This window comes from Hermetia illucens, chromosome 3 (assembly GCF_905115235.1).
Source record: "Hermetia illucens chromosome 3, iHerIll2.2.curated.20191125, whole genome shotgun sequence".
NCBI lineage: Eukaryota > Metazoa > Arthropoda > Insecta > Diptera > Stratiomyidae > Hermetia > Hermetia illucens.
Window position 1 is genome coordinate 159,567,082 of NC_051851.1, and position 25,719 is coordinate 159,592,800.

The 25,719-nt window shown below is 44.4% G+C and overlaps 1 protein-coding gene across 5 annotated transcripts in view; it reads right to left on the bottom strand.

Moving 5' to 3' along the window:
• LOC119651975 (semaphorin-1A) overlaps positions 1–25,115 on the bottom strand; it is a 499,683-nt gene extending 474,568 nt beyond the window's left edge. For 3 of the 5 annotated variants that reach the window (XR_005249509.1, XM_038055882.1, XM_038055881.1), the window contains exon 1: positions 23,872–25,115. The gene's annotated coding sequence lies outside the window, so the exon portion shown is untranslated. The remainder of the gene's footprint in view (positions 1–23,871) is intronic. The other 2 variants (XR_005249508.1, XR_005249507.1) reach the window with 1 other exon arrangement.
• Positions 25,116–25,719: the final 604 nt, after the last annotated feature.

Sequence of the window (25,719 nt, forward strand, 5' to 3'; positions counted from 1 at the left end):
TGGTTACTCATTTAGTTGGTTCTCCCCTTCCTCTGGAGTTCGCCAAAGCTCAATAACCCGTACTATTCCGGATTTTTATCAATGACCTCCTCTCCGTCCTTATCTGCCCGTGTTTGCTTTACGCAGACGACCTTAAATTATTTGCCTGTTTTGTTTTCGCTGAATTGTGGTCTCTTGCGGTCCAACCTTGATACGCTGACACTGAATTGCATTTCCGTGGGCGATACATTGATCGAAAGCGGAGGCAACCCAGATTGCGAAAACGCAAGAATTTTCAAGCTACGATGCCGCGAACGAGATATTGCCGAAAATCCGCCGCCAGAGAGGCTGGTTGAAATCCCAGAAAATTGCAAAATTTCCACGACTCCGGGTCGACAAAATGGAAAAATGAAAAATTTTCTTGATGCACAACGCCTTTCCCTACTGGCCTCCTTTCAAGAGCTGAATATAATCTTCGATGACAAACTTCATTTCAATTCCCACTTCGTTAGCATCATCAATGTCTGGTTTTAACCTACGTTTCTGCTCCGTCATTATCTCAATTCAGCCCTCCTCAACACTTTTCAACTCCCTTATCAGAAGCACCCTTGAATACTGCTGTCCAATCTGGCCCCCTTCGGCAAAAGTGACTGTCGCACTCTTGAGCCTGTACCACGCAAATTCTGACGGACCCTTTTTCAAAAAGAACCTTCCCATCTGGACTATTCTTCATCTTTCTTGGCCTGCCAACTCCAATATTATTTGCACCCCCTCTTGTAGTACACGTTGTGCGGACATTTTTGAAGTCCCCTTTACGGAGGTCGACATTTACTTTTACTTCCCGTTCCCCGGCCCTACAAAGCCCTGCAGTTTGGGTCCTTTGGCTCTGTCTCCTTCCTTAGTTTTAAGCGTAAGTTAAGCTATTCACTTCCTCCTCCCTCTGAGGACAATATGGAAATTTACTTCTTCTTTGTAAGGAAAAATCAACTGTCGACGCAATCTATAATTTCACTGACCTAACTCGAGCTGTAATAGAAGGAGGCAAATGCTGCGCACTAGTAGCTCTTAATGTAAAAAATTCGTTCTACACTGCAAAGAGAACGAAAAACGTAGCAGGATTAGTCAAACAATAGGCGTCGAAATGCATTCCATGCATTGTTATTGAATTCCTCCTTTGGAGAAAACTGTTCTGCGATTCGGGCGATGTACTGAAAATATCCTCGAAAACCTGGAAGGTGTCACAGGGTTCTGCCCTAAGTTCCTTACTGTGGTTAATTATGTACGATAGAGAGTTGACATTACGCCTTTCTAACATTGTGACAATCAAAGGAGAGCTCCAAGTATAATAATGATCGTTGGCGCAACAATTCAAATGAATCAGAGTCTTGAAGTATGTTACTGTACCTAATTCAAGACCGCAACGGTACACTACCGTGGGTACACTTTAGAGGGCAAAGTAGTCAGCATTACGCTCGCGCGTGATTATAACCCTGATTTGACTCAGCGGAATCGACCGGTATTCGACATCCAATCACTACACAAATTCTTCTACTACCAGTGAGATTTGAATCACGACTTTCTCTCACGACAACCCAGCGCTCTAATTACTGAACCATCTGGGCATAAAGCGTTGGGCAGGTTGCTTTAGGAAGACAATGCATCACTGCTCGGATTTCGAAAGGTGATGGAAGAAGGACATCCTGAAGACCAAGGCCCGCAATGGGCCGTATAAGCTCGATAATGATGATGAATTTCTGATTGAAAAATTCCGGCCTATCACTTGATGAACACAAAACAAAAGTTGTATCGTGAAAATTAAAAAAACAATTTCCTCCCAACTAGCGCTTAAATACTTAAGACTACCATAATGATTGACAGAAGCCTCAACTTCAAAAAACACATTGAGAGTGCAACAACTACCGAGCATTGGGAGGACAACAAGACTCCTATGGGTTTTATGTGAGTATCTGTCTTGTCGACTTAATAGATTTTGTGACCACAATCGAAGCCTCGCCACAGCAAGCTACGACGGTAATAGTCTATACCGAGTGCATGGCTTAGCATTTATACTGATAGATTCAAGACCTACCAAAATCTCTACCGAACTAAGAAGTACGGCACCCGTGTTGAACCGAAACACCACGTTTGAGGGCTGAAGGTCTTTTGTCCGCTTGGACGTAACCAAAACCCCCATGAAGCTCCCACAAGGGAGCCAGTCGCTACATCCTCCAGGATTTCTTCTGAAACATGAGAATTCAAGGGCTATCCTGGTTCTCATGGTATGAATATACTCCTGGTAAGGTTTTGTGACTATTGGCACTTCAGATGAGTCCCCGTGCAGATTTAGGTCTGATTGCCCTAATTAGGCCTTTGGAGCATTCGCCTACTGCATCACGGCCGGCAAGCCGATGCGATACAGCCTCTCCCGGTGCTACCACTATGGAGGTTCTCCTCGGCCACTTGGTTTTGGTTTGGACAGGGTTGCCGCCCTGTCTTTCTCCCCGCCACCTCTAAGCACCAAATTTGGACGACAAGACAAACCCGATGTCTTCTTATTTCAAGGGTAGGGTAGGGTAGTTTGAGCAACTCTTCTAGGGGAATCCCCCCATAGACATCTTGGCCAGTGAAGGTCGACGTCCCCACAACAGAACGTCAGAGAATCTAGCGTATTTCGACGACAGCTGGCATGGCGATTTCGTCACAAGCAACTATGGTACCCGTGGTGGCTGAGAATATGGGGTATGCTATATTTGATTCATCCTGGTTTACGGCACTCTGAACAAGATGGGAGGTTATCGCAGACAGAAGCTTAACGCTTGAAAACATTTTAAAATGAGCTGAAAACTATTCATGAAAAAAAGGACAGGACTACAGCAAGAACTGATCCAGCCCCGCGACGCAATGTTTTACAGTAGTCCCGTGGGAAGAGTGGCAGAAGAAGGAGGAAGTTTGAGTGAATAAGAGTCTCACATTACTGCATAGCAGAAGCCAACAGACAAACTGGCAAACAAACAGACAGACAATGCACGGATTTTAGTAAGATTTCATTTAACACAAAACCTTAAAAAGAAATCAATGATCCCGCCGTTGTTAGCTAAAATTATTCATACATGGTGGACTGAATTCAAATTTAAGGACATTTTCGAGAAGCAATCAATGTCATTAAACCCCCACTATCAAATGTTCCAAAAAAATACCTCAAACTCCGTACGGCTTTCTAAGAAAAGCCATTTTCAGTTTCATACGCCTACTTCAAGCAAACTTAGCCCTGTCTTAAATTCAGTTCAATTACCAAGAATTTTCTATCAAATCCCAGGAGTCGTTCAGAATGCAATCTAAGAAAAGGGAGGCAAACCCTCATTCCATTCCTTTTTAAATGCTCGATAAAAACCAGAACCAAATAACCGTATTTCATTTAGTTACATTCCGCTGAGATTTCACAATATATCTCCAGGAACACTTGCACATGGACCCTTCAGCAATAAAGGACTTGCTATCGAACTGAAATGCTATACAGCAGTAAAGTTCACTGACTCCTTAAAACCTCCTGTTCTATTCCATTTTCTCCCAATAAGGAAGCGAATTACATTAATTTTTGATAACGCACTCTATACCAAATTACATCGATTTTTTAAGAGAAAGGAGAAGAGGCACAAAGTGACGGAATGTGTGCGAAGGATATTGACAAATGTGAATGAATTTAAAACGCAAATTCCTTACGATTCCGAAGAAAGGGTTTAAAGGAGTTGTAAATCCAATCAAATGTCTTACGATCCCGCTCGTGTTCGTTACATTCCCGTTTCCCATGAAATAAACATGGACGAACTATCGCATCGTAACAAAGTGCTACGAAGGTAGGTGTGAATAAGCTGATTTTGTAGGATCCTCGAAATAGGTTTACCCGTAAGCATTTGATGTATTCTCCGCCATACTTTCCCTTTTCGGCCATTATTTTTAAGTATCAACGATATAGTTAGGCCATAAATAAAACTTTCACTCCTACCTTCCTTCAGCAACTTTAGTGGTTTTAATCCAGGTGTGCGTGTCATACGAGGGTCACACGGAAAGTTCTTACACCTATTTTTGGAAGTTCCGGTAATCCGTCGAAGTGTACATGCTCCTACGTTCTGTCATATGATGTAACGCATCCCCCAGCATTAATTTTAAAAAACTTACCCCCGAAAATAGCCCGAGGTTCATAACTATTTCATCATAATTATTCACGTCTGGATTCCGAGCAAGAACAAAGCATGCGAGGAGGAGAAAATTACATTATTACAGGATGTTGTACAAAAAACTGAGGGCAGGAAGTCGATTACTTGCTTAATGATTTCTTTAATATTAGAAATTTATTCTGACAGTCACCCTCGTCCTCGACATCTCAGCGTATTTCGCACGCGTTTTGTAGATTTTACTAATTATTCAAGCGTGTACAATTCGCTCCTGTAATGAACCAACTTAAATTGAGCCTCGCATGTAAAATTTTTGTATAATAGAAATGGAAATTTGGCGGAACAAATTGCAACGCTGACAGCATTCGCTGCTGAATAAAATCTGTTTTTCATTTTGATTAATTACATGTATAAAAGTAATTAACTTACATTGAAGTGGTGGCATCTGATTTCATGAACTATACAGCAATGGACGCAAACTATGAGTGACCTATTTTGAATTTGAAGGGACGACCGTTATGCTTGAATACAATATTATTCTTCAAAAGGCTATCTCCTTAGATAAGTTATAAAAAGTTATCAAACAGAAAACAAGAGGGAATCATCTTCAACATCACCAGAGAGAATGAGCCTTGTCTACTTAAAATTTGTCCTTTTTGACCCCTCGCTCCCATACTTTTCTATAAATGCCAAATCTGAGACCTGTCTCGTAAACTACTAACCGAGACCTTTCTTTTGATAACCCACACGACTATATTCAAAAAATAAATTACACCCCCTCTTCGCTTGTATGAAGACCTCTACCCCCTCACAATCCGGACAAAATCATGCCTTTCACTATATGGATGGGATTTCATAATTTCCATATATCTACCAAATTTCATCCAAATAGAAGTAACCGTTTCTGAGGCAGAAGGATAGACAAATAAGTGTGGAATACCTGTGAGTAGTTGTCAGACCTCACATCAGACATGACCCTAATTGGCGGATAAGACCATACCCATTGATGTGTAAATGCATATGTGTTCATGCACTTTCTTCGGACTGTGCATGGGCACATGTTCCTCCATCCCTTGTGCGTGGACCAAAATACTTATGGGGAAGATACTCAGAACTCAGAGAAGTTCAGCAAAGACCACCTTACCGAGAACTTCAGTAACCAAAACAAAGAAGAAACACCCACCGCATTTGTTCAAAGAGGTACTCCAAACAAAGAAAAAGACCCATTCTGGAGAAGCTAGTCAGCTTTGAAATTTCCGAGAATGCCAGAGAAATATTTTACACTCAATAAATGACAATGGCTGCGGGCTGTATAAAAGGCGTTATCTGGCTGAGACTCATAGAGAATAGGATCCTGATCCAAAGAGGTTACCCTACACCCAGCTTGAAGCAAAAATAGTTGAGCCGCCTGAGTTGATCAAGGGCAAGCACGTGTGCAAAGCCATAAAGAATATGGTAAAAGCTATGAATTAGAGAGAAAGATCGCAAGGAGAAGGAATATTTTCAAGGAGATGCCGAAACCTGCCTCCCCAACAGTGTTACAGGCGACCCAAGTGACACCTAAGCTTCCGTAATTCTGCCGAATTACATCAAATAAAAGGATACGGAAAAAAAGAGAGCCTTAGAGGAAAGAAGGCATATAGGCAATTCCGAAAAGCGGAATTAAAAGTTCAAAAGTGCCTTGAATGCGAGCGTATGCTATAGAAGCAAAATCCAGGGGAAATGAAAATGGGGAATCGGCCAAGGTCATGAACAACAAAAAGCGAAGAAGAAACCAAAAGTAAGAACCACCCGCCCGCGGCAATTGCTATCTCCAGCCAGGGAAATCTGTCAAATGGTTAAAACTGATCATAACCTAAAAGATCTAGGCGGAAATGTCGGGAAGGTGCCAAAAACTCCAACTTGAGCAAGACTGATGGTTTTCGCGCCCAAGTTAAAAACATATAGAAAGAATGACACAATACGAGCCCTATAAGGTGGAAGGATATTGATCAAGTGACCTCGAAAGGAACAATTCAAATCGGAGGAACTTGCGAAGGAGTCTATTAAGAGTTTGCGAAAAGTGGAGACAGCATAGAGGTTATAAGAGGATAGATAGGTAGTCTACCATTTAAGAAAATAAATCTCACTAAATATGCTTCAAATGACTCAGGATTGGACACATCACGAAAGCATGCACCAACAGAAGGCGTGGGGAAAAAGGCTATATTACCAGGAAGTGCAATAGAGACCTTGAAATGCCTACCATGCGAAGGAAAGGAAGGAATGAAATAGCAGACTTATTACCAGAAATGAAGCATGGCCAGAATTTGAAAAGGCGTTAGCTACAACGAGAAAATGATGATATATATATATGGCGTACCAGGTTTATCCTCACCTGAGTTGCAAACGCAGAGCTGCATGCGACCAGGCGCGTGTCATGGGTTGCGGATAATGACATGACCCACCGGGTCAGCTACGAATATTGCAAGTTAATCTTGTAAATAAGTAGCCGCGAACAAGCAGAACGTTTCCCTTTGTGTTCGTCCTCCCTTACCGATTCTTCCCGTTCAGGGGGAGTAAACCTACTTAACAAATCCGTAATCCGGGGTGAAGGGATCGACGCGCCTATCGGATGAATTGCAGTGACGTTACACTGTATTTCAGCGGCTCCCCTCCAAATACCTTCCCTACCTTTGGAGGTAACCATGGGGCATTGCAACATTGGGGCTCGGTTGCAGGGTTGACTGCTTCCCCAATACTCGTGGGAATAAAATTGGGGAAAACAATTTAAATTCTTTTAATGGGACCCCAGCGACACGAAGACAGTACCCAACACGGTTAAGGGTCGTTCAACAACGTCAGAGCGGCTCTTCGCCCTTGGATGTTTTGACGGTTATGCCGTCAACCACCAGGGACGGGAGACCTAGGCGTCGTATGGTTTGGACGAACCAACTCAACGAATTTATCGTCCGCGCCTATTACGGTGTCACGGATTTGGAACGGAATCCATCAGGGTAGACATCGACTACATGACGCGTTCATAACCCGATTTCCGGAGCTAAGTCATGTTCCGGAACAGAACGTCGTCAACCAGTACCGGGTGATCGTGAATAACAACCGAGTTGCCTTACCAACTAGGCAACAAACCTTCCAAGAGGTTTGACTTGAGCTCGGGCTGGAGTCATCAAATTACCGGACTAGTCAAAGGAGTAACACAAGTACTCCACCTGTAAGGCACTCCATGAATCCAGTAGTCAGGAGAAGCTTAGTAACTGAGGATGTCGACCCAATTTATAATGAGGCTTTGACCGCATTCCAGGTCGCATTCACAGAGTATGCTGAGATTCTCCCAGACGCTAGGCCAAAGATCCCAAAACTGAAGTTTACTTCGGCAACTACTAACATCATTGCTGCCGTTGACAGAATTTTGGCTGATCGTTTGGCTAGCGAGAATACTGCTACAGCCTGATCTACGTTGCAGCTGCCACGGTTATTCGTCTCCATAATCAACATTTTAGAGCGAATAACAGAGGTATGCGCAGAAGGACTTTACCGTTCTGGGTCTTTCGACTCAACAAAAGAGTCGAAAAGTTGAGAAAGGAGATTGGTCGTGTCACGCAAGCACTCCTTGGAAATCCATCACCAAGAGTGCACAGATGCGTTGCGAACATCATTGGAAACTACCATCTGTCCAATAATATGCCAATCGAAGAAATCCTCGAGGTGCTGAAGCAGAAACTTGCGGTATACTCCAATCGCATCCGTAGGTATCAGAAAAGCTTTCAGCGAAGGACAGACAACACCTTGTTCTTCCAGAACCAACGGGGATTCTACAAAAATCTCACCAACTCAGATAGGGAAAGTAACCTCGATCTGGATCAGGCAGAAGACTTCTGGAGAAGTGTTTGGAGCGAATCCAGCCGTTGCAATTTAGAAGCAGCGGGGCTCCCTCACCTTATGCGTTCATGCGAAGCCCTCCCCGAAATGACCATGCCTGACGCAACTGAAGTCGACGTTGAAGCAGCCCTTGACAAGGCAGGTAACTAGAATGCGCCAGGAGTTGACAAGATTCACAACTTCTGGCTGAAGCGGTTCAAGAGCACTCACAGGATATTGGCAAATCAATTTAATCAGATGATTGCCGATCCTGATTTAGTTCCACCATTTTTCACCAAGGGGATAACTTTCCTCATCCCCAAGGAACAGGGTGTCTCTTGCCCTTCAAAATGTCGACCAATTACTTGTCTTCCTACCATCTACAAGGTCTTCACTTCAGTTCTGTGCGCGAACATCTCAAAACATCTTGATGTTCATAAATTGATAGCTGAGGAGCAAAAAGGATGCACAAAGGGCTCCCGAGGCTGCAAAGATCAGCTTATAATCGATACGGTAGCTGTAAAGCAGGCTGTCCATCAAAAACGAAACATCTCGACAGCCTACATCGATTATAAATCAGCCTTTGACTCCATGGATTCGGACGACGTCTACAAATACCTCGGCATATTGCAAGCAACAACACCTGCTATGGCAATAATCAAATCTAAGTTGCTGGGGGAATTTGAACGGCCTCTGGATCTTGTCCTTAAAACTGAGCTGTACGGGAAAAATAAAATCATGGCAATCAACACCTTCGCCATTCCCATCCTTCTATACACTTTCGGTGTGATACAGTGGAGTAATACTGATTTAGAATCTGTCAATAGACGGGTAAAGGTAGTTCTTGCAAACAACAACATGCACAATAGAGCTGCCGAAAAATTGAGAATCACTATCCCACGTCATCAGAGAGGAAGGGGGGTACTTGATTTAAAAACGTTGCACTACAATCAAGTGCATTCTCTTCGTGAGTTTCTCTATGAGAAACAATCCTCTAGCCAAATACATCAGGCTACCGTCATGGCAGATAATAAATTATCTCCTTTGAACTTGAGAAGCAGAGAATGGGATCCCATGTCGAATCTTACTTCAGTCCAACAGAAGATCGACATGTGGAAAGAGAAACCCATTCACGGAGGTCATATCAAAAATTTGCTGTTGTCAGGCATTGACATCGAAGCCTTCAAGAAATGGTTGACAAATGGTGTACTTTTCTATGAGACCGAAGCATTCCTAACTTCAATTCAGGATGCTTCACTCCCAACAAAAAATTATAAACGGTACATTCTTCACGACTCCTCAATCACCAACTCCAGTTGTAGGTTATGCAACTGTGAAGAGGAGACTATCCAGCACATAACATCTGCGTGCAGGATGTTGAGCGGTACCGAGTACACCAATCGTCATAACTCCGTCTGCAAGATTCTCCATCAAAACCTCGCGTTGAAGTATAACTTAGTGGCAACCTACCATCCTTACTATAAGTATACTCCGCAGAGAATCTTGGAAAATGATCGGGTCAAACTACTGTGGGATCACACTATTGCCACTGACCACAGTGTTAATCATAACAGACCCGATCTAGTTCTGCTTCTGAAGGAAGAACGAGCGTGCTTTATAATCGATGTAGCCGTACCGTTGGCCCGGAACACTGTTGAAAAACAGCACGAAAAAATCCGGAACTACGGCCCCTTGGCAGACGATATGAAGCAGACCTGGAGACTACAAAAGATCGAAGTAGTCCCAGTAGTAATTTCAGCGACGGGATTAGTCCCGCAGAACTTACATAAGGCGCTGAAAACGCTCGATCTTAGGGCTGGACTATACATGGAGATGCAAAAAGCGGTTATCCTGGCAACCTGTGCTATAGTCCGAAGAGTCCTGTTCGGTAACAATCTGACGTAATGGGTTTCAGTCTTGATCCGCACTGTCTTCGATATAAGATCCATGTCTCTGTAGTGTAGAACCTCCGCGTCATTGGCTGAAGTGTTTGCGACAATCGGGATGTAGTAATACATTTTCGCATGGTCGCACACATTTTGCGTTAAAACGCATCATCGCTGTGATGCGGGCCTTTGTATGTTGCCTTCAGCCCATCCTTAGGTTGGTCGCCCCTCGGTCCGGTTGGGCGGGAAGAGGGTTCGTGGGCTTTTTTAACTATATGTGGGAGTTATATATGTGACATATAACGGGGGTAAATGTGTCCTGGTGTAGTCATCAGATCATAAAGGACTGATACACAGATAGGAAGCTCCTCTATGGCACTGAAATAGGTATTGGAAATTTTCGAATAGTTAGGCGTAATATTAGCTTTTGGAAAATATAATTATCCACTCGCTTATCCTTCTCTTACTCGCCTAAATATATTGGCTCTTCGTCAAAAACAATGACCACAGCGAGAATCAGACAATCGTCTTGGGTACAGCGTTTCGAATAATGCAAAATGCATCAAGTAGGGAAGCATTCATATTGGACGAAGGTCCAAGTCGAAAAAAGCCCGACGATAAATCCTTTGAAGTAAAACTTGTCGGCTAAGGTCTAATCCAGAGAAATGACACGCGAAAAATCGTTGAAACACGTGGCATATCATTTGTGGAGACAACGACGAACTGATCACAAACTTGAAATGTAGTTGCCATTCACCCCTTGGTGTGCCATGATGCGCCAACCACGCCAGAAAGCGGGACTGAAAAATGGATTTCAAATCAAGGACTTGAAAGAGGCCAGATATTACCTAGCAATTCGGTTCAAACAAAAAGGCGGCCGCATAAATTTAAGTCAAAAGAAATATATATTCACGAGCTGTTAAAGAAGATCCATAAGACTGTACGCCACAGAATACGCCAGCAAATCTGACATCGAAGCTAAAAGCCGGAACCTATCGAAACAAACCGACGAAAATACTACAGTCTACAGGGCCCTCATCTGAAGTGGCCATTGCTACCAAGCTTCACCGGAAACTATTTGATACGATGGAAACCAGGATGGTTCACTGAGAGCATTCGCTCCAGGAAAATTCCTGAAAGATGTGCTCTCCGTCCCGTTATTTGCAGTTGTCCACTCTGTCAGATTTTCATGGGGGTTGTGGTTGTGCTCACATCGGGGGTAGAACTCCTTCTGGGCTTCTATACGAAGGACCGCTGGAGAAAATTCTCAAATATGCCGATTGGGGTAATAATTTCAGAGACTGAAGGTCATACGCAGGGTTGTAAATGCGAACCTCGCGTATGACCTAAGTAAGAGGAACCGCCAATAGCTGGAAATCCAAAAAACAGAGGACCGTGCGTTGTCGACAATTGTAGCCGAGTACAAGGCCATCATCGAAGCAAAAAAGGAGTCTATGTACCTCCAAGGACTCTTAAATAAGTAGTTTAGTTGGCGGAAGGTCACATACAGCTATAAACAGCGACGAGCTTCCACGACCGTACGAGGCACGTCATAATGCAATTTAGCTTTGTACGAGCAGCTCTGAAGAATCAAGTCACTTAAATGCAGTACATGCCGTCCGAGGACTCACATAGTAGCTACTGCGGATAGAATCGGCGTCTATTCATGCACATGTCATCCACATATGTCATATATACCGCTGTACAATACCTTGAAAAAAAACGTTCATTTGATTTTCATCTCAAATAAACTCTTCCGTATTTCACTTGATACTGTCCACCGTCCACAGCATCCAATAGGACATTTCTGTCGGGTCAATGGTAGACATGCCTCGTAAACTAGTTGACAAAATACAAATCGTGCTTGACCCCAACCAATTTGTGGAAAAGGGGTAGCCTCAACGAACCACATGAGTCGTTTTAACTTATCTGCCACCCCTAGAGAATTTTATGACAAGTACTATCGCAGTGCATCAATACGTTTTTGTGAGAGATCGCCCGTATCATCTAAGGATCAGCCCCAAATATACTTATGTCACCTGGCGGAAATGAAGGGCAGCTTTCATTCAGGATATAGGATGTCTACAGTCATCTTGAACATCAATGAGAACTGGTGTGAAACCACCACAAAAAAGCCCTAAATCGTCAGAGGCATGGTTTCGGCCGTTTTATTTGCTGGGGCTCTGCGAATTTTACGGAGTATGCTCGTTCATATGTAGTCAGGAAAACCTGAAAGGTTCGAATCGGCTCCTAGGATAATAGGCTCAGGTAAGTTACCTAATCCGACATGTATATCCCCGGTGGATTACAAACTTGAACCGAGTACCACCAAAGCCCTTCATGTTATACTTCCAAATTCTAGACAGTTCTTCTTCATGCCTCCGTCGCGATAATGAATTCCCTTTTATCGTTGTATTCCACAGTCTGCGCTTGGGAGCACACCAGTGTTGGTAATGACCTAAAATTGAATGATGACCAAACATCGTCAGTATTAGTCATAGTCAGCCTACGGAGCAGATTTATCCTAAAACCTAAAAAGTTGGAGAAGTTAATCGTGAGGATCCGTCCACAAGCTTCACTGAATGTTACAACCCCGAACACGCGTTTGCACACTTCTGAGATAGTCAGGCATGAAAATATAGGCTGTTCTTCTGGACACTTCAATCCTTCACATATCATTTGCCAAATTCACGTATTCTTTCACCAATGCGTGAGATCGCACCGGAACCGACAAAACAAATGAGAGAATATCACGGACACCTATCGAAAAAAAACATGCTAAGTGAAGCTAAAGTATAAAAATTATAATTTGACCATACGCGTGGAGCCATAGAACTTGAGCCCCGAGTGATACAATGGAGAATCCACGACGATCATCATATCATATTAGCATATCTTCAATCGATATTTCCCCTGCCTCAGATTTCCAAGGGGTATAGCCTTTAGGATTTCCACCATTTCTTAGCATTCTTAGGAGATCAAAATGTAAATCATTTCCATTTCACTTAATGACGCCTCCCCAAAAATTTACCATTCATTAGGAATCAAAAGTTGTTCTTTCAAGTAATCAATTTCAGTATTGGCGACCTCCAAACAAAGCTCTCCTAAACCTTTCCAGCAGCTTCCAGCAATACTTGCATACATAATGTTTCACATTAGCCCGACACAGACGCTAAAAATGCATTTGCTAGTACACAGCAAGACATGCAATGCAAAGTGAAAACAACAATAAAAAGAAGAGGTTAATGATCATTTTTGAATAATTGAAAATGTCTATATAAGAATTCAAAATATTTAAATGAAATTTAGGATTTCGGGGAATTTAAAATGTGAAGGGGTTTTGTGATTAAAATTTTTTTGGTGTGATATGAAGCCAGCTTGGGAAGTACGGATTTGAGAAAAATGCCGCGCACAAGCAAATGAATCTTCTCATCAGCCCGTCGTAGGACAAAAGTGGACAAAATGATGCGGGTACTGCAAAGTCACGGGTACTAAAGGCTTTAACTTTAATTCTTTAGTAATCTACTACAATCAGTAACTCTCAAATTTCAAGGGATATTCCGAATTCGACAGAGCGGATTGGAGTGTGAGCAACTTGTCAGAAAGGGAAACCTAAGGGGAGGAGGAAAGTGCACTGAAAAGTACTTCAAATTCATCTCGCGTAACTTGGATCTCGACTATAGGCGATTTGTTGCTTGTTCCTCTCCAAAGAGCCAAAGAGCACATAGTTAACTAAGTCCGATACTGGCAAACTGGAAAATGGTGCCTGTCACATTTGCGATCCAAGGCCATCTGGCCCCCAAGCCCCGTGTCCGGTAACCTTGCCTCCCGGCAACTACTCTGATGACCTTAAGATGATTGAGCGAATATTTTACCCCCAACACATTCAAACTTCCTTCTCCCTGACAAGAGCTGAAATCTTCAAACTCTCACCGTTGTCCTACTGCAGTAAAATTTATATAAACAACGAAATTGATTAGATGGAAGCAAAGCACAAATTCTCAAATTTATGTGGCAGCAATCACATCACAGCAGGACTGCAATCCCATCCCTCTGTATATCCTTCAATTTTCCCTGCCACTTGGCTCATCTACTATCTACCATCAACCGCCCGATTCTCTGTGTCCATCGAGTAATCAGTTGACTGACGTATTTCCACCGCCACTTTACGAAATTTCATTCGGATTTCCGCTGGAAAAAAGATCGGCCACGGACGCCGACATCTAAAGCGAAAATTATAATTAAAAAAGCATTGCACGATGACACTGACAATCCTCCAGTGGACTGAGCAGCAACCAAACGTCGGAGTGCCTTTTTAAATCTCATAATTTTTGGCTGTCGGGCACTGACTGCAGTGTATACATGCTATCATGGCGTCTCATCATCAAGATACAACACTGGCAACGCTGCGCTTGTGGCGATAGTAATGTAGCCAGTCACCACAGAGGAAAGGAAGGCACCTATAAATGGGATCAACTCCAACCCTTAACCAGAAGACGAGCTCCCTGTGCCCGAAAGAAGGATGCATGTGGATGGGGCACGAGGGAGTTCAGAAGTCGTCCAAAAGTGCATAGTGCATTGCTCCCATTCCGTGTATAGGTATGCATCTCTAATCCATACCTTGTGTCAGAGGGTATAGCGCCATTAACCCGATACTGCAGTCCTACTCCTCGATTTTGTTTCCTCGACGTCAGTGAGAAAGGAAACATTGATAATCACAAGCTATGTGGCAGGCAGTTGGGCAGGATTTCACAAAGTTTTGGCAATGCAATGAATACATGATAAAAGGAGAGACTTTTTTTTGGCTTACTCTTCGGGCCAACAAGGGGTTAATATCCTGCACGGAATTCGGTGGTAGTTTTAATCGGTTTATGGATCTATGCACAAATTTTGTAACATCATCGTTGGGATTTCTGCTGTATTTTGCTCTTTTGATGCGATTTATCCTGGTGAACTGCAGCGTAAGAGGAAAGTGCAACTCAAGGCTGAGGACGAAATGAGAAGTTGAATGGTTGGGAAGAATTGAATAATAAATCCTTTGATGTCATTTCGTGCAGTTGGACTTCAGGACAGCACCTGACAAACGATTCGTACGACTTGATGCCTCATTAGGACACTCGTTTGCACCTGACTGAATAGGAAGTTGGATATTAGGATGGGGCATCGCACCATGAATTGTTGAATTGTGCTGAAGGAAGTCGACCCCTGGCTCCTAACCCGATTTGATTTAAGGAAGGATTTTCATATTTGCGATATCTTTTTGAAAGCAAGTATCATATCAAAGAACTGAGACTTCCTTTTCGGATAGGATTTAAGGTTTCGACCCTCCTGTCTAACAAAACGAGAATTATGTTGATAAAAGCCTAAAGCCTAGCTCTCGCCACATCAAAGCCTTCTAGTGTGGCCAATAGGAGGGATTTCCATAATATATTCAATCTATAGACAGCCCAGCCATCCTTTATGCAATCCTTTGGGTCTACATTGACGGCATATCCATTCTGGGCTTCCCTTGAGCCCATCAGGGATGGGCTGCATGAAGAAACAATAGTTGAAGGTGCAGGTGAATTCGGTGCATTCCAATATGATGAATGCACTCATGGAGGAACATTCACGTACGGCACACAGTGCAAGGTAGAAGCGGGTAAATTCCTACAGTTTCGCAGCTGTATTTACTCTAAGAGGAGTGGAGTGCTAACCAGGATAGAGTTTCAGCATCTCCGCGGGCTACTGATGGTCTAATTTCATTCTTCCGTCCGTCGTCAGCAATGATGCACAGGATTGGCTAGAATGGGAAAGTGTATGCCCAGACATACATGTATTAGTATGGATGTGACATTTAACCGTAAGGTAAATCCTTTGGGATTGCCATTGAATTTTCGGTTCAGTATTTTATTATTCAACCTGCCCCGGTGGGATTGTCGATTGTTTCGCGTAGGATATTCAGGACAGCAATGGATCTATCCTTGTTTTTAGGAGAAAGGACGAAGGATCCTGTTGATGTATTGAAAGGTTATACGCAACTTAACCCAAATGTTTTGTTTTATTATGTTTTCAAGTTTCCTTAGGGAAAACACTTGTGCAAATTAGTCGTGTATGTTTGTAAATAGTGGAAAACTTGAGGGAGCTGAAGCTGAACCCAAGCTATTACGGGCAAAATTGAAAATTCTCATCGAGGGTGAGAGGATAATTTTGCTTGCTGAATATAAACGATCGTTCAAAATTATGTTTTTGGATATGTTCAGGGCATTCTTAGGACTTTCTTTGAACCAAATGGATTTGTTTAAACTCAAATAATCAGATAGACGGTTTCAATTAAGCTAGTTTGCTCAGTAGTAGTTCCATACTACATTAAGAATGTCAAACATATGAATATGGAAGCTACGAACTTTGGCTCTCTAAGTAATAAGAGTCGTAGATTTCGAATCCACCCGCGACTTTGAGCAATTAAGACGCGCCCAAGGCACGGATTTTGTAGGCCTTACCGCGATCATATTCCCCCATGGAGAAATCTGTGGTAGAAATCCTTTTCAATTCAGTGGAAAGCTTGCACTTAAGTGTCTATGGCGCGGTCATTCAAAAAGGAGAGTACAGCAACCCCAATAATGAAAAAAACTGAGAACCCGACCACGCCGGCCCGTCGCTGGTACTGTTGCCTAATTCTTTCAAGTAGCGGAAGAGGAAGGCTCGGCAGAGGGAAGTTTCAGGCGTAAGAGAGAGGGAACTACGGGGTAAATTTTGCTTGCCACAACCGTCTCTCCGTATCTACCATTAAAAGCGAAAGAAAGGAAAGCGGGCAAGGTGAACCTAAGAAGGCTCCGAACCGACGGCAGTGGAAGGCACTGCGAAAGAAGATGCAATTTCCTGGAAATAATGGCATGAGCATTGCTGCACCACCAGACGTTGCAATATGGAAGTCAGAAAAACTTGTCCTCACCTGGGGAAAACAACTCAAGAAACCCCAATCATACCCCAAACCATCTTCCTACCTGAAAAGGCTAGCATCATAGCAAAGCACTTCCTGCAAGGACACCATTGCACTTCCGCGACCAGGCTTTCGAAACCGAGGTCGACGAATCAATTTCCCGACTTCAATCAATCCCACCTTTCGACCGCACCCGAGCTACGAGAACATGCCACCCATCTAATTTATCATACCGAATATGGTTACGGCGTCGAAAATCAAGAAATCGGTAGGTCCTGACAAATCCCATCCATAGTCCCAAAAAAATGTGTTCCAAGCATTTCCACCTTCCTTGCCTCAACTATTAACCACTGCCTCCTCAATGCCCATTTGCCCACTGATTGGAAGAGTGTTCGTATAATACCCATCCCAAAAAATTGAAAACTCTATTAATCCCGATAGCTAGAGGCCTTTTTCCATCCATTCTTCCGTCGCCAAGATGTTCGTCCATTATCGATGAACACTCAGACTCCAATTGCACACTTCCTGACTTTCAGTTCGCAAACTGACCTGACCACTTGGTCGAGCAAGCGCTTCTTGTCTTTAAAACGGACATTCTTTTCGATATTGACCAGAAGACTTCAACCATAGCCTGCCTCCTAAACCTAAGAAAAGCTTTCGACTCAAATTCCATCCGGATCCCAGGTCAACATCTAACAACACCTTTCATCCCCACACGTATGTCCAGCAGGCATTCCCCCAAGTTTCAGTCCTTTCCCTGTTCACCGCTGACCTACCTAAACCGAGTCCTGATCCTAATGCCATAAAAATCCTACAATACACGGATGACCTGATCCTTTACACATCCACTAAGCATATTTCCCTTAGCGAAGCTCTTCTGAATTCCTTTTTGGACGACCTTTATAGATACTTTACCCGTTGGAAATTACCTCTTAATCCGTAAAAGTGTGAAACAATTATGCTTCGCGGCAATATGCGCGCCAAATAAAAAGGAGAGAAATTGTCGTCCTTTTCTTCAAAATCCACGACACACCCATTTCCACTGTGAATGAAGACCGTGGAAGCCCGTCTTTCTCAGGTATCTCATATCTCGAAGGCAACGAACCGTGTAAATGGTGCTTGCAAATCCCTTTATCTATTAGCCCCAAAAAATTAAGCTGTTTGTTACAAACACAACAACACTTTTGGTTTCATCTTCTGGTCCGATGGTTCACCTTCCCAAATAGAGAGGCTCCGCCTGGGAGAACGGAAGATCTTCCACCAGTGCTCCAAAATCTACAAGAACGAAGGCCATTCCAAATATATCTCCAACCATCCTATACGATTCCTGTCAAACTTCCCGCATCGACGCTGCTCTCATCCGTCACGCCATTAACTTCCTAACCAAATGTCAGACATGCTCTAACCCCCTTATCGTCCAGGCCATGCAGATTGAGAGCGCTGAAGACGATTTTCTTCGTACTCATCTGTTCGCTCAACTGCTCATATCCCTACAAGCCCGAAACTGCCTCTTCGATCGCCAAGGTAAAGTAGTCTTCTACCCGGTAGTTTATTCCCAGTCCCAATTTACAAAACCTCCCCATCCTTTTCCAATCCCTAGCTCCTAATCCCTAACCTCCTCCTGCATGTATTCCATCCTACTCCCCGTCCCTAATCCTATCCCTTCGCCCATCCAAAGTTCAACTAATTGTTTACAAGGTTTTTACTTTTACAAGACCCACAGATCCTCTCCTGTCTCCTGTCCTGATACCATATTTGTTAGAAGTAACCATACTGAGACAACCCTCTTTGCAGGGCCTGGCTTCAGTCATCTTGCAATACCACGTTAATGGCAAGAGGTACCTCTGTGTACCTACCCTATGGAGGTGAGGTTTGAATCGGACTCACTTAGAAAGCCGGATGAAACCTTCACGAACTCCACAGTTGAGTCAATGTAGACTCTCTATTGTCGGGGAGAAAAGGCGACAGAAGAATTGATCTGACGGTTTCGTTAAACCGTTCAACACAATTTGTTGCTGCAAGAAAATTGGAGCAATGCAAAAACACTGATTACCAGTAAAAAAACGATTGTTGTTGAACTATCTTTTAAGCAGTCTGTGCAGAGAGACCTTTCCCTAGGCATGGGGACTTGAGTTCGCCTATAGTCCGTGGTGTCGTGGCTTAAGATGAGACGAACGAGCTTTGACTATAAGCTGGCCTCACTGCAAAGAACTGTATGTCAGGGTATTACCATGCCATAACCACATCCGACGACCTCTAGATGCACTACTCAATTTACAACTCCTAGATATATACACTGTAATGCGAGCAGCTAATCAATGAACCCCTTTAAGTTAATGCGGAAAGAGCTTTGCAATGGATATTGGGAGAACTGAATCTAGTTCTTGCCTTCTGACCCTCGAATTTCCGGACATTTTATTCAGTGATGAAAATAATTTCAGTACCCAAAGTGTAAATAGCCTTTTTCATATGTGAGCCCAACGAAATGTCTATCTATCTGTCACTCTTCGGTCAGGTATGACCAAGCCTTAAATTCATTTTGTACTTTGGTCTCCGATGAGCCAGCTTCACGGTATTCATTTTCTGTAGGTCCTTTATCCAACCTGAATTCTTTTCAATAGTAAGCAACCATGATGTAACTAGGAGGAGAGTCTTCCAAGTGCGCATATGTTTCTTTTCATCTTCAAGGTTCACTGCTGGTACTCGAAAGACGACCCATCTTTGGATATATAAGTGTCAAAAGATGGGGTAGATAAACATCCTATTTTTTAGAGAAACCCTGAAAATATTCATTTATTATTACTTTCTGACTACTTCTCGTAGTCGCTTTCTTGTGTAGCGTCATATCTGGACGATTTTCAAATGCCAACGATTGTTCTACAGATGTCACCACTGAATTGGAAGTCGTCAAATACAGGAGCATTGAACTCGCATAAAATCAAAGCTGGTTTGTACTCACGCTCCCTTCCACTCTAGAGTGAAAAACTAGCGATGTAACACACAGTATCCTTGAACGGCGGATTAAAGATTGCCTGTTGAGTCACAACGAGAGTTCTCCCGGTGAGACACATTTTAGCCGATTCGTAGCCTTCCAAGATTTTCCCGTGTGCTCCAAGTGGAGATACTGGCGACACTGGGGACCTATCAGTAGCTGAGGTATAAATCACACTCCAAACGTCATTCTTACCGACAGCCAAGCCGTGAAAGTCTTTAATTTAATGGCGTCATGCTCCCGGTTGATGGAGAACTGCAGAAACACACTGAGCAGTCTGGACGACGCCCCCAAAGTTCGTTTGGGATCCCGGTCATAGGGGCAAAGTGTGGAATAAGTAGGCAGACGGACTTGACAAACGGAGCTCCGCTCTTTAAGGTCCCTCGATAGGCACAGCCTCCTCTCTGATGACAATTTACTCGCGCTACTTGCCAGCCGCTGACTCCAGATGACGAAGGCCACCGCCAGTGCTAAACCAAGGAGGATTTGGCCTCCTATAATAAAATCCGATCACGGGTGTTTTTGAGCCAGACGCGCGCAAACGCATACAGGGCTGCGGAATTGGCATACTCTATAATTCGCATTATTGAAGTTGCGGAGAGGAGCGTGAAACTATCAAGTACTACCTTTCTTTCCTTTGATCTTTTGAGTGCAAGCGGTCCTAATTCCGCCATCTAAACTCACTAAATCGTTTCACAGCAAAAGTACCCCCGTCTTGATCCTATAGGCCGTGGCACACCGGACTACCTTTAGATCCAGAGTAAGAACAGACAACGTACAACAAAGTTTTTGACATGCATCGAGGCATCGTCGGTGGAACTCCCTTTCCGACGTCAGATGAGATGTTTTCACTCCCAGTCACTGGACCACAATCGATTAAAGCCCGTGACCAGGCACTTCCAACTATTTCGTGTGACACTACTGTTCCTACTTGGCTGTTCACCATCACCAAGTATGATATGAATTTCTAGGAAAGCGGTCCTTGTCCAGCGCATTTCTTGTATAGCTGTAACTTCAGTCCTATATTGGCTCGCTGCTTGGCAATTTCTATGCTGTAAAGGAATAACACGTTCCATGAGCAAATCGTGCGGTCTTTTCCCTTGTCGTTTCGGTTGTTTTGAAGTCAATCAAATCCCAGACTTTTCTGGCTTGATTAGAATTGTTATCCGTGTAGGGTCACTAGCGCTATAGAAGCCCCAACCTACGCAATTTGGCCCGTCTTTAGCTGCGGGAGATTCGCCTTTATCCTTCCCCGTTATTCGTGATTACCACGTGGAGGTGGAGAGAGGTTTTGATAGTAGAGTTGATAGTATTGGTTCTGCACGCGTTTCCCAGGTTTTTTGTTAATCAAGAATTCACTTTCGGGGAGACTCTTACAATACAAGTTAAGGGTAGAAGGAGTATATTTATATTTTTCTAGATGATTTTTGATGGGAGTAATCCCCAACTTGCTCCAAGTTACCCTAGGGACACGGTTCTCCCTTCTAGGAGCCTTCCAACTTTTTAAGAAAGGATGGGCTCGTATGTTGGTCAGAATCTCACGAAGTCTCGCAGACTGGCTGGAGCTTTCAGTGATGTGGCAATATTCCAGCCAGGACCGCTTCTTGCAAGTGTTGATTGCCGACCGGAAAGGGCTGCTTTCCTACATTCTTTCACAAACCCAAAATGGATGCCGCGGCAAAAACCACCTAGTTCAAGCCTAAGATAGCGAAATAAGACTAACTTTTTTATTGAAAATCACTTCCGATCGTTCTGTTTCCAGGGCTAAGGGGACGGCAAACTTCGCTGAGTTTTACCTGTCATAGGTGAACGCTTCAGTCATACTTTAGTTTACTAGGAGGAGCCGCAGCTCCGAGCACTCAGGTCATTGTTAGGCCCATTGTACTATCCCCGTAAATCGCCTATTCAATGGCATGGCATGGCAACATGACCAGAAGGAATGGCTTTCTTACATCCATTCACCAACAAGAAATGGAGGTAAAGTAGGGCCGAAGGAAGGCTAATTTTGTATTAAATCCGCGCGAGCAAACCACACCTGGCAATCACTTTCGGTCACACTGTTTCCAGGACAAGGGGACACCCTCTGATTGCCAGCCAAAGACGAAACCATCAGCCGTAAATTTTTTTAACTTGGATTAGGTTTCTCAAGTCAAATATCAAAACGACAGTGCCTTGACCAACTTCTGTTTTTCAGACCGAGTCCGTGGGATCTTTTTTTCGGTGGAAGGGCCTTAGGCAACTACTCTCATCAGCCACAAACATCAAAATAATTCCAATCACGGTCAATCTAAACTGAGGACCTACCACATTTACTAGTACTGACTTTCAGATGACTCAGTGCAGTTAATGATGTTAAATTTGGCAACCATTCATCCATCATCGCAGCAAACAATCCTTACAATTTGAGTCATCCCCAGTACTGCTTGGTAACAAGACACAGATACCCTCACTCCCTCTGCCAGCACGGATAAAGGGTTTAGTTTAACAATCATCGAATGTACTTGAAGCATGCGAGGAAACGTCTCCGAGCGCCAGAAATCAAATTACACTTCAAAAAGTCGTCCCTACTTATGGCACCTCCAAAAAAACCCGAAGCAGAACAATACCGCATGTGGAACTCATCATATTTCCACCACTGTAAAGTTATGTAGCGATGAGTAGCACATGTTAGGAAGGCATTGCGATGTCATCCTGCAGACGGAACGGGATGGCTTCCGCATCCCCCTCCTCCCCCACTCGTCGTCGCACAGGACATTCGGCGAGCTCGCAGGGAAGCAAGGACTCGCGGGGAGCACGGTAGCATGGCATTGTAGAAGTTGAGGTTTCTCGTGTTTGCGCAGCGCACAATTATCACGACTTGCGAATCTGTCGCCCGTTCGGTCGGTTGGCTGGCTGACTGCAGCAATCGTGAATCTCAGCACCGCCAGGACTCGAGGAATTCCAGCCTTACAAGCGTTCTGCATGGGGCCAGCAGCTACAACCGGGCGGCACGACGACGGCAAGGTGTAAAGAATCGACGGAATGAAAGTCTTTCTTGTCTTTTGCCACTTTTCCACACGGTCGAGCATGGAATGAGTGCGACCCGGTGGTGCGAGCCATGTGCAGCAGGCAAGCACGCTATCCGAAATCCGCTCGCCAGGAGCAAATAAGGCAAAACAGAAACCAGCAGCGCTTATGGAGTGCGAACGAATGGAGCAAGTAAAGCGAGGACTTCAAGCAGACACAACTTGCTCAACAAAAACCCAGCGGAATGGGGAGACAATCCGAGCAGCAACTAGAAGACAAGAAAGAAAGTTGCTAAGTCGTCGTCCCCGCTCCTGCCCCGTCAGCCGGCAACAAAGAGACAGACAATTCTGCAGGAGAATCATGGAACGATTTAGTTCAGTGGTTGAATAGAAAAACAATTAATGACTCCGCTGGGACGGAGGGTGGGGCGGGGGCGGGCAGAATGGGTTTCTGTGATGGAGCTCGAGATAATGGAAGACTTGATGGGACGTTGCTTGCGTCTTGTAACCGCTTTATGTAAGCAGCACTCGCTCGCTGCCGAAATCGTCCAGAGTTTCCTCGTCTTATCTGAGGAGAATCCATCACGGCTGGAGTCAATGATGAGCCCAAGCGAGTGGAATCCAACGTAGGAGCCACCGTATTTGCGTCTGAGTTATTAATGACATCAATTTAGCGTTGTCAACGGCACCCAGGCGGCCTCCAAGGCGGCACGGGGCCTATTCCCAGCACCAGTGCCAGCCGCGGCCATCGAACCGGACGGTCAACTTTGTGGAATTCCGTGCTAGCGTATGGGACGAGGTCGAGGCGTTTTCTAGCGCGGAGCAAGATGTCTCGGTGAATTATAGACGAGACCAGCCGCTGCAGACTGCAGACAGATGTTCAATGGGAACGCCGAGACCGCTCATGGTTGCGACCAGTCGGGGAATGCGTCCAGCGGGAAGAGTTCGGGGGGATTGGTCAAGTAACCGGTACCAAGCGTGTAACCTGATTGGGATTGCTTCAGAAGACACTAGACTAGCGTAAACTCACTGCAAACCTAATCTATCCAAAACAAACCTCGATCATGCAGCATTTATGCCTCATCAGCTTCCGCGGCAGCAGTCCTTGTAATCCTTTCTCCGCCAACCAGTTTAGTTTCGTGTGTAACGCAGTTATCCACCAACTCCGGCGAATGTACCACAATCCTTGGATGCTAATTGGGCCCACCGCACATTAATTATTTACAATTGCCGCGTCAATGACTGCGAGCGAGTCCGGGACGCTGCCTGGCAGGCCACTGGGGTTCACTCCGCCGAACTCTCGCGCAACTGAACACGGCAGGACCTCTCGCTAGGCACGCACTTCATCAATCTGAACGCGAAGCAGGACTTGCCGAGCTTGTTTGGTTTTCCTGGCTTTTCCCGTGTTCACTCTCGTCCCGAGGACATCTGGCTCCACTCAAGATCCTTCCGACGACACTCCGCGAATGGGACGAGCACGACAACTGGGAAGGACTCCGCTTCCCTCCGCCGCGGTTGCAAATTATAAATACAAATTATTTATTTATGCGGTGAAGCGATTGGCAGGCTCTCTCGGAAAATCCGGAAAATGCGGAAAACGGACGACGACACACGGAGACGTCAGGCGGACAAGTGACAGGACACAGCGACGAGAACGACACAGAAACGGCAACGACGACGACAACGACGCGGATCAGGACCAGCACAGATGGATGACAACAACAACAACAACGACTACAACGACAATAACGGCGACAAGGACCCGCAGCCAAACAGGCGAACGAAAATCAATGAATTTTAGGAAATTCGTGGTGCTCGCGCTAGTGCCGCTGCGACGACCGAAACAAGGACCGCTTTGCCTCCGCTTTTCCAACGTCTGCCGAGCCTGGTGCTGATGCAAACATCTTTCCACTCCACACACTCCACACACAATCGCACAAACTGCACCGTCAACGATTTTTCCCCCCGAAGCCAATTGCCAGCGATCGCAGTTTTTCCACCTTAAAACCTCACAAATTCCCGAAATTCGAATGCATTTCGATTGTTACGACATTGACGCATCCGCTCGCGACCTATTCACGGCCGATTTTAGTTAGTTTTCACGAGAAAAATCACTTGGAAAGTGGCTGAAGGACGTGCACAACACCAAAACACATATTTTCACTTGGCGGCGGACATCTTTGAATTGACGACGACCGACGACGACAGAATGGAAAACAGAACGCGACAGGAGACGAGAATCGATTTTTGTTTAGCTCCGGCTCCCTCTTCGGCTGCTCTCTGGATGGTGGGCTTCGTGAGAATCGTTCTGATTCGATTGCTCTCAGGACGAGAGCCAGATGATGGCGGAGGTGAGAAGCTTCGGTGGTGAAAGCTCAAGGGGAAACGTCAAAATGACGTCCTTTTTGGTGAAAAGACCTTGGGCGACATCTTTTGAAAATTTCAATTTGCGCATGCTTGTTGCGTTCTTTCTTGATACCAGCCTCACAGTACAGGCGGGAATTTTTCAAAAATTTAGCGCTACTCAAAATTTGAGCTATCTCTGTTGTCCCATTCAAAGAATGATTCAATTCTATCAAAACCATTCCGCTTTGTTTCTCAGACTTGATCTCAATGAAGATTGGAACAGAAATAAAATGGAAGACTTGGAACAGCGAACTTACATAAACTGGAAGAAACTTTAATCAACTAAACCAATAACAATTTAGGGAATTTATTCAAGCGTAGACAAAAACCGACACCGTGTGTAACGGATGAAAATCTCCTCTAAGTATAAGCTTCTATCCTGGTTTGAATCTGAAATAATTATAAAATTTTATACAAAGCACTATAGTGATCGACAGATGGCACCAAGTGTCCTAGCTAATGTTTTAACCATTTCCCATATCTATTATTATTATCAGGA